Here is a 7,215-nt window from a genome sequence, read left to right on the forward strand (position 1 = left end):
TTTTGCGACTATAAATATCAGTATTTTGATCAGAACTTTCGAAATATTTGCCCGAATATGGAATGGCATACCTCGCTGAGCTCGTAATTAAATTTCCTATCGAACTGTGTTTTCAAAAAAAATTATTTCCTTTTTTCACTTTTCTTCCAATTTTTGGTGATGATTTTTTGGCAAAAATCGCTTTTCTGTCATTTTGCGACTATAAATATCAGTATTTTGATCAGAACTTTCGAAATATTTGCCCGAATATGGAATAGCATACCTCGTTGAGCTCGTAATTAAATTTCCTATCGAACTGTGTTTTCAAAAAAAATTATTTCCTTTTTTCACTTTTCTTCCAATTTTTGGTGATGATTTTTTGGCGAAAATCGCTTTTTTGTCATTTTGCGACTATAAATATCAGTATTTTGATCAGAACTTTCGAAATATTTGCCCGAATATGGAATAGCATACCTCGTTGAGCTCGTAATTAAATTTCCTATCAACTGTGTTTTCAGAAAAAAATTATTATTTTTCACTTTTCTTCCAATTTTTGGTGATGATTTTTTGGCGAAAATCGCTTTTCTGTCATTTTGCGACTATAAATATCAGTATTTGATCAGAACTTTCGAAATATTTGCCCGAATATGGAATGGCATACCTCGTTGAGCTCGTAATTAAATTTCCTATCGAACTGTGTTTTCAAAAAAAATTATTTCTTTTTTCACTTTTCTTCCAATTTTTGGTGATGATTTTTGGCGAAAATCGCTTTTCTGTCATTTTGCGACTATAAATATCAGTATTTTGATCAGAACTTTCGAAATATTTGCCCGAATATGGAATGGCATACCTCGTTGAGCTCGTAATTAAATTTCCTATCGAACTGTGTTTTCAGAAAAAAAATTATATATTTTCACTTTTCTTCCAATTTTTGGTGATGATTTTTGGCGAAAATCGCTTTTCTGTCATTTTGCGACTATAAATATCAGTATTTTGATCAGAACTTCGAAATATTTGCCCGAATATGGAATGGCATACCTCGTTGAGCTCGTAATTAAATTTCCTATCGAACTGTGTTTTCAAAAAAAATTATTTTCTTTTTTCACTTTTCTTCCAATTTTTGGTGATGATTTTTGGCGAAAATCGCTTTTCTGTCATTTTGCGACTATAAATATCAGTCTTTTGATCAGAACTTTCGAAATATTTGCCCGAATATGGAATGGCATACCTCGTTGAGCTCGTAATTAAATTTCCTATCGAACTGTGTTTTCAAAAAAAATTATTTCCTTTTTTCACTTTTCTTCCAATTTTTGGTGATGATTTTTTGGCGAAAATCGCTTTTCTGTCATTTTGCGACTATAAATATCAGTATTTTGATCAGAACTTTCGAAATATTTGCCCGAATATGGAATGGCATACCTCGTTGAGCTCGTAATTAAATTTCCTATCGAACTGTGTTTTCAAAAAAAATTATTTCCTTTTTTCACTTTTCTTCCAATTTTTGGTGATGATTTTTTGGCGAAAATCGCTTTTCTGTCATTTTGCGACTATAAATATCAGTATTTTGATCAGAACTTTCGAAATATTTGCCCGAATATGGAATGGCATACCTCGTTGAGCTCGTAATTAAATTTCCTATCGAACTGTGTTTTCAAAAAAAATTATTTCTTTTTCACTTTTCTTCCAATTTTTGGTGATGATTTTTTGGCGAAAATCGCTTTTCTGTCATTTTGCGACTATAAATATCAGTATTTTGATCAGAACTTTCGAAATATTTGCCCGAATATGGAATGGCATACCTCGTTGAGCTCGTAATTAAATTTCCTATCGAACTGTGTTTTCAGAAAAAAAATTATTTATTTTCACTTTTCTTCCAATTTTTGGTGATGATTTTTTGGCGAAAATCGCTTTTCTGTCATTTTGCGACTATAAATATCAGTATTTGATCAGAACTTTCGAAATATTTGCCCGAATATGGAATGGCATACCTCGTTGAGCTCGTAATTAAATTTCCTATCGAACTGTGTTTTCAAAAAAATTATTTTTTTTTTCACTTTTCTTCCAATTTTTGGTGATGATTTTTGGCGAAAATCGCTTTTCTGTCATTTTGCGACTATAAATATCAGTATTTTGATCAGAACTTTCGAAATATTTGCCCGAATATGGAATGGCATACCTCGTTGAGCTCGTAATTAAATTTCCTATCAACTGTGTTTTCAGAAAAAAATTAATTTTTTCACTTTTCTTCCAATTTTTGGTGATGATTTTTTGGCGAAAATCGCTTTTCTGTCATTTTGCGACTATAAATATCAGTATTTTGATCAGAACTTTCGAAATATTTGCCCGAATATGGAATGGCATACCTCGTTGAGCTCGTAATTAAATTTCCTATCGAACTGTGTTTTCAAAAAAAATTATTTCCTTTTTCACTTTTCTTCCAATTTTTGGTGATGATTTTTTGGCGAAAATCGCTTTTCTGTCATTTTGCGACTATAAATATCAGTATTTTGATCAGAACTTTCGAAATATTTGCCCGAATATGGAATGCATACCTCGTTGAGCTCGTAATTAAATTTCCTATCGAACTGTGTTTTCAGAAAAAAATTATATTATTTTCACTTTTCTTCCAATTTTTGGTGATGATTTTTGGCGAAAATCGCTTTTCTGTCATTTTGCGACTATAAATATCAGTATTTTGATCAGAACTTTCGAAATATTTGCCCGAATATGGAATGGCATACCTCGTTGAGCTCGTAATTAAATTTCCTATCGAACTGTGTTTTCAAAAAAAATTATTTCCTTTTTTCACTTTTCTTCCAATTTTTGGTGATGATTTTTTGGCGAAAATCGCTTTTCTGTCATTTTGCGACTATAAATATCAGTATTTTGATCAGAACTTTCGAAATATTTGCCCGAATATGGAATGCATACCTCGTTGAGCTCGTAATTAAATTTCCTATCGAACTGTGTTTTCAAAAAAAATTATATTATTTTCACTTTTCTTCCAATTTTTGGTGATGATTTTTGGCGAAAATCGCTTTTCTGTCATTTTGCGACTATAAATATCAGTATTTTGATCAGAACTTTCGAAATATTTGCCCGAATATGGAATGGCATACCTCGTTGAGCTCGTAATTAAATTTCCTATCGAACTGTGTTTTCAAAAAAAATTATTTCCTTTTTTCACTTTTCTTCCAATTTTTGGTGATGATTTTTTGGCGAAAATCGCTTTTCTGTCATTTTGCGACTATAAATATCAGTATTTTGATCAGAACTTTCGAAATATTTGCCCGAATATGGAATGGCATACCTCGTTGAGCTCGTAATTAAATTTCCTATCGAACTGTGTTTTCAGAAAAAAAATTATATTATTTTCACTTTTCTTCCAATTTTTGGTGATGATTTTTGGCGAAAATCGCTTTTCTGTCATTTTGCGACTATAAATATCAGTATTTTGATCAGAACTTTCGAAATATTTGCCCGAATATGGAATGGCATACCTCGTTGAGCTCGTAATTAAATTTCCTATCGAACTGTGTTTTCAAAAAAAATTATTTCCTTTTTTCACTTTTCTTCCAATTTTTGGTGATGATTTTTTGGCGAAAATCGCTTTTCTGTCATTTTGCGACTATAAATATCAGTATTTTGATCAGAACTTTCGAAATATTTGCCCGAATATGGAATGGCATACCTCGTTGAGCTCGTAATTAAATTTCCTATCGAACTGTGTTTTCAAAAAAAATTATTTCCTTTTTTCACTTTTCTTCCAATTTTTGGTGATGATTTTTTGGCGAAAATCGCTTTTCTGTCATTTTGCGACTATAAATATCAGTATTTTGATCAGAACTTTCGAAATATTTGCCCGAATATGGAATGCATACCTCGTTGAGCTCGTAATTAAATTTCCTATCGAACTGTGTTTTCAGAAAAAAAATTATATTATTTTCACTTTTCTTCCAATTTTTGGTGATGATTTTTGGCGAAAATCGCTTTTCTGTCATTTTGCGACTATAAATATCAGTATTTTGATCAGAACTTTCGAAATATTTGCCCGAATATGGAATGGCATACCTCGTTGAGCTCGTAATTAAATTTCCTATCGAACTGTGTTTTCAAAAAAAATTATTTTTTTTCACTTTTCTTCCAATTTTTGGTGATGATTTTTGGCGAAAATCGCTTTTCTGTCATTTTGCGACTATAAATATCAGTATTTTGATCAGAACTTTCGAAATATTTGCCCGAATATGGAATGGCATACCTCGTTGAGCTCGTAATTAAATTTCCTATCGAACTGTGTTTTCAAAAAAAATTATTTCTTTTTTCACTTTTCTTCCAATTTTTGGTGATGATTTTTTGGCGAAAATCGCTTTTCTGTCATTTTGCGACTATAAATATCAGTATTTTGATCAGAACTTTCGAAATATTTGCCCGAATATGGAATGGCATACCTCGTTGAGCTCGTAATTAAATTTCCTATCAACTGTGTTTTCAAAAAAAATTATTTTTTTCACTTTTCTTCCAATTTTTGGTGATGATTTTTTGGCGAAAATCGCTTTTCTGTCATTTTGCGACTATAAATATCAGTATTTTGATCAGAACTTTCGAAATATTTGCCCGAATATGGAATGGCATACCTCGTTGAGCTCGTAATTAAATTTCCTATCGAACTGTGTTTTCAAAAAAAATTATTTCTTTTTTCACTTTTCTTCCAATTTTTGGTGATGATTTTTGGCGAAAATCGCTTTTCTGTCATTTTGCGACTATAAATATCAGTATTTTGATCAGAACTTTCGAAATATTTGCCCGAATATGGAATGGCATACCTCGTTGAGCTCGTAATTAAATTTCCTATCGAACTGTGTTTTCAAAAAAAAATTATTTCTTTTTCACTTTTCTTCCAATTTTTGGTGATGATTTTTGGCGAAAATCGCTTTCTGTCATTTTGCGACTATAAATATCAGTATTTTGATCAGAACTTTCGAAATATTTGCCCGAATATGGAATGGCATACCTCGTTGAGCTCGTAATTAAATTTCCTATCGAACTGTGTTTTCATTTTCTGTCATTTTGCGACTATAAATATCAGTATTTTGATCAGAACTTTCGAATATTTGCCCGAATATGGAATGGCATACCTCGTGAGCTCGTAATTAAATTTCCTATCGAACTGTGTTTTCAAAAAAATTATTCCTTTTTTCACTTTTCTTCCAATTTTTGGTGATGATTTTTGGCGAAAATCGCTTTTCTGTCATTTTGCGACTATAAATATCAGTATTTTGATCAGAACTTTCGAAATATTTGCCCGAATATGGAATGGCATACCTCGTTGAGCTCGTAATTAAATTTCCTATCGAACTGTGTTTTCAAAAAAAATTATTTTTTTTCACTTTTCTTCCAATTTTTGGTGATGATTTTTTGGCGAAAATCGCTTTTCTGTCATTTTGCGACTATAAATATCAGTATTTTGATCAGAACTTTCGAAATATTTGCCCGAATATGGAATGGCATACCTCGTTGAGCTCGTAATTAAATTTCCTATCGAACTGTGTTTTCAAAAAAAAATTATATTATTTTCACTTTTCTTCCAATTTTTGGTGATGATTTTTGGCGAAAATCGCTTTTCTGTCATTTTGCGACTATAAATATCAGTATTTTGATCAGAACTTTCGAAATATTTGCCCGAATATGGAATGGCATACCTCGTTGAGCTCGTAATTAAATTTCCTATCGAACTGTGTTTTCAAAAAAAAATTATTTTTTTTCACTTTTCTTCCAATTTTTGGTGATGATTTTTGGCGAAAATCGCTTTTCTGTCATTTTGCGACTATAAATATCAGTATTTTGATCAGAACTTTCGAAATATTTGCCCGAATATGGAATGGCATACCTCGTTGAGCTCGTAATTAAATTTCCTATCAACTGTGTTTTCAAAAAAAATTATTTTTTCACTTTCTTCCAATTTTTGGTGATGATTTTTTGGCGAAAATCGCTTTTCTGTCATTTTGCGACTATAAATATCAGTATTTTGATCAGAACTTTCGAAATATTTGCCCGAATATGGAATGGCATACCTCGTTGAGCTCGTAATTAAATTTCCTATCGAACTGTGTTTTCAAAAAAAATTATTTCCTTTTTTCACTTTTCTTCCAATTTTTGGTGATGATTTTTTGGCGAAAATCGCTTTTCTGTCATTTTGCGACTATAAATATCAGTATTTTGATCAGAACTTTCGAAATATTTGCCCGAATATGGAATGGCATACCTCGTTGAGCTCGTAATTAAATTTCCTATCGAACTGTGTTTCAAAAAAAATTATTTCCTTTTTCACTTTTCTTCCAATTTTTGGTGATGATTTTTTGGCGAAAATCGCTTTTCTGTCATTTTGCGACTATAAATATCAGTATTTTGATCAGAACTTTCGAAATATTTGCCCGAATATGGAATGGCATACCTCGTTGAGCTCGTAATTAAATTTCCTATCGAACTGTGTTTTCAAAAAAAATTATTTCCTTTTTTCACTTTTCTTCCAATTTTTGGTGATGATTTTTTGGCGAAAATCGCTTTTCTGTCCATTTTGCGACTATAAATATCAGTATTTTGATCAGAACTTTCGAAATATTTGCCCGAATATGGAATGGCATACCTCGTTGAGCTCGTAATTAAATTTCCTATCGAACTGTGTTTTCAAAAAAAAATTATTTCCTTTTTCACTTTTCTTCCAATTTTGGTGATGATTTTTTGGCGAAAATCGCTTTTCTGTCATTTTGCGACTATAAATATCAGTATTTTGATCAGAACTTTCGAAATATTTGCCCGAATATGGAATGGCATACCTCGTTGAGCTCGTAATTAAATTTCCTATCGAACTGTGTTTTCAAAAAAAATTATTTTTTTCACTTTTCTTCCAATTTTTGGTGATGATTTTTGGCGAAAATCGCTTTTCTGTCATTTGCGACTATAAATATCAGTATTTTGATCAGAACTTTCGAAATATTTGCCCGAATATGGAATGGCATACCTCGTTGAGCTCGTAATTAAATTCCTATCGAACTGTGTTTCAAAAAAAAATTATTTTTTCACTTTCTTCCAATTTTTGGTGATGATTTTTTGGCGGAAAATCGCTTTTCTGTCATTTTGCGACTATAAATATCAGTATTTTGATCAGAACTTTCGAAATATTTGCCCGAATATGGAATGGCATACCTCGTTGAGCTCGTAATTAAATTTCCTATCGAA

This window comes from Drosophila yakuba, chromosome X (assembly GCF_016746365.2).
Source record: "Drosophila yakuba strain Tai18E2 chromosome X, Prin_Dyak_Tai18E2_2.1, whole genome shotgun sequence".
Classification (NCBI taxonomy): Eukaryota; Metazoa; Arthropoda; class Insecta; order Diptera; family Drosophilidae; genus Drosophila; species Drosophila yakuba.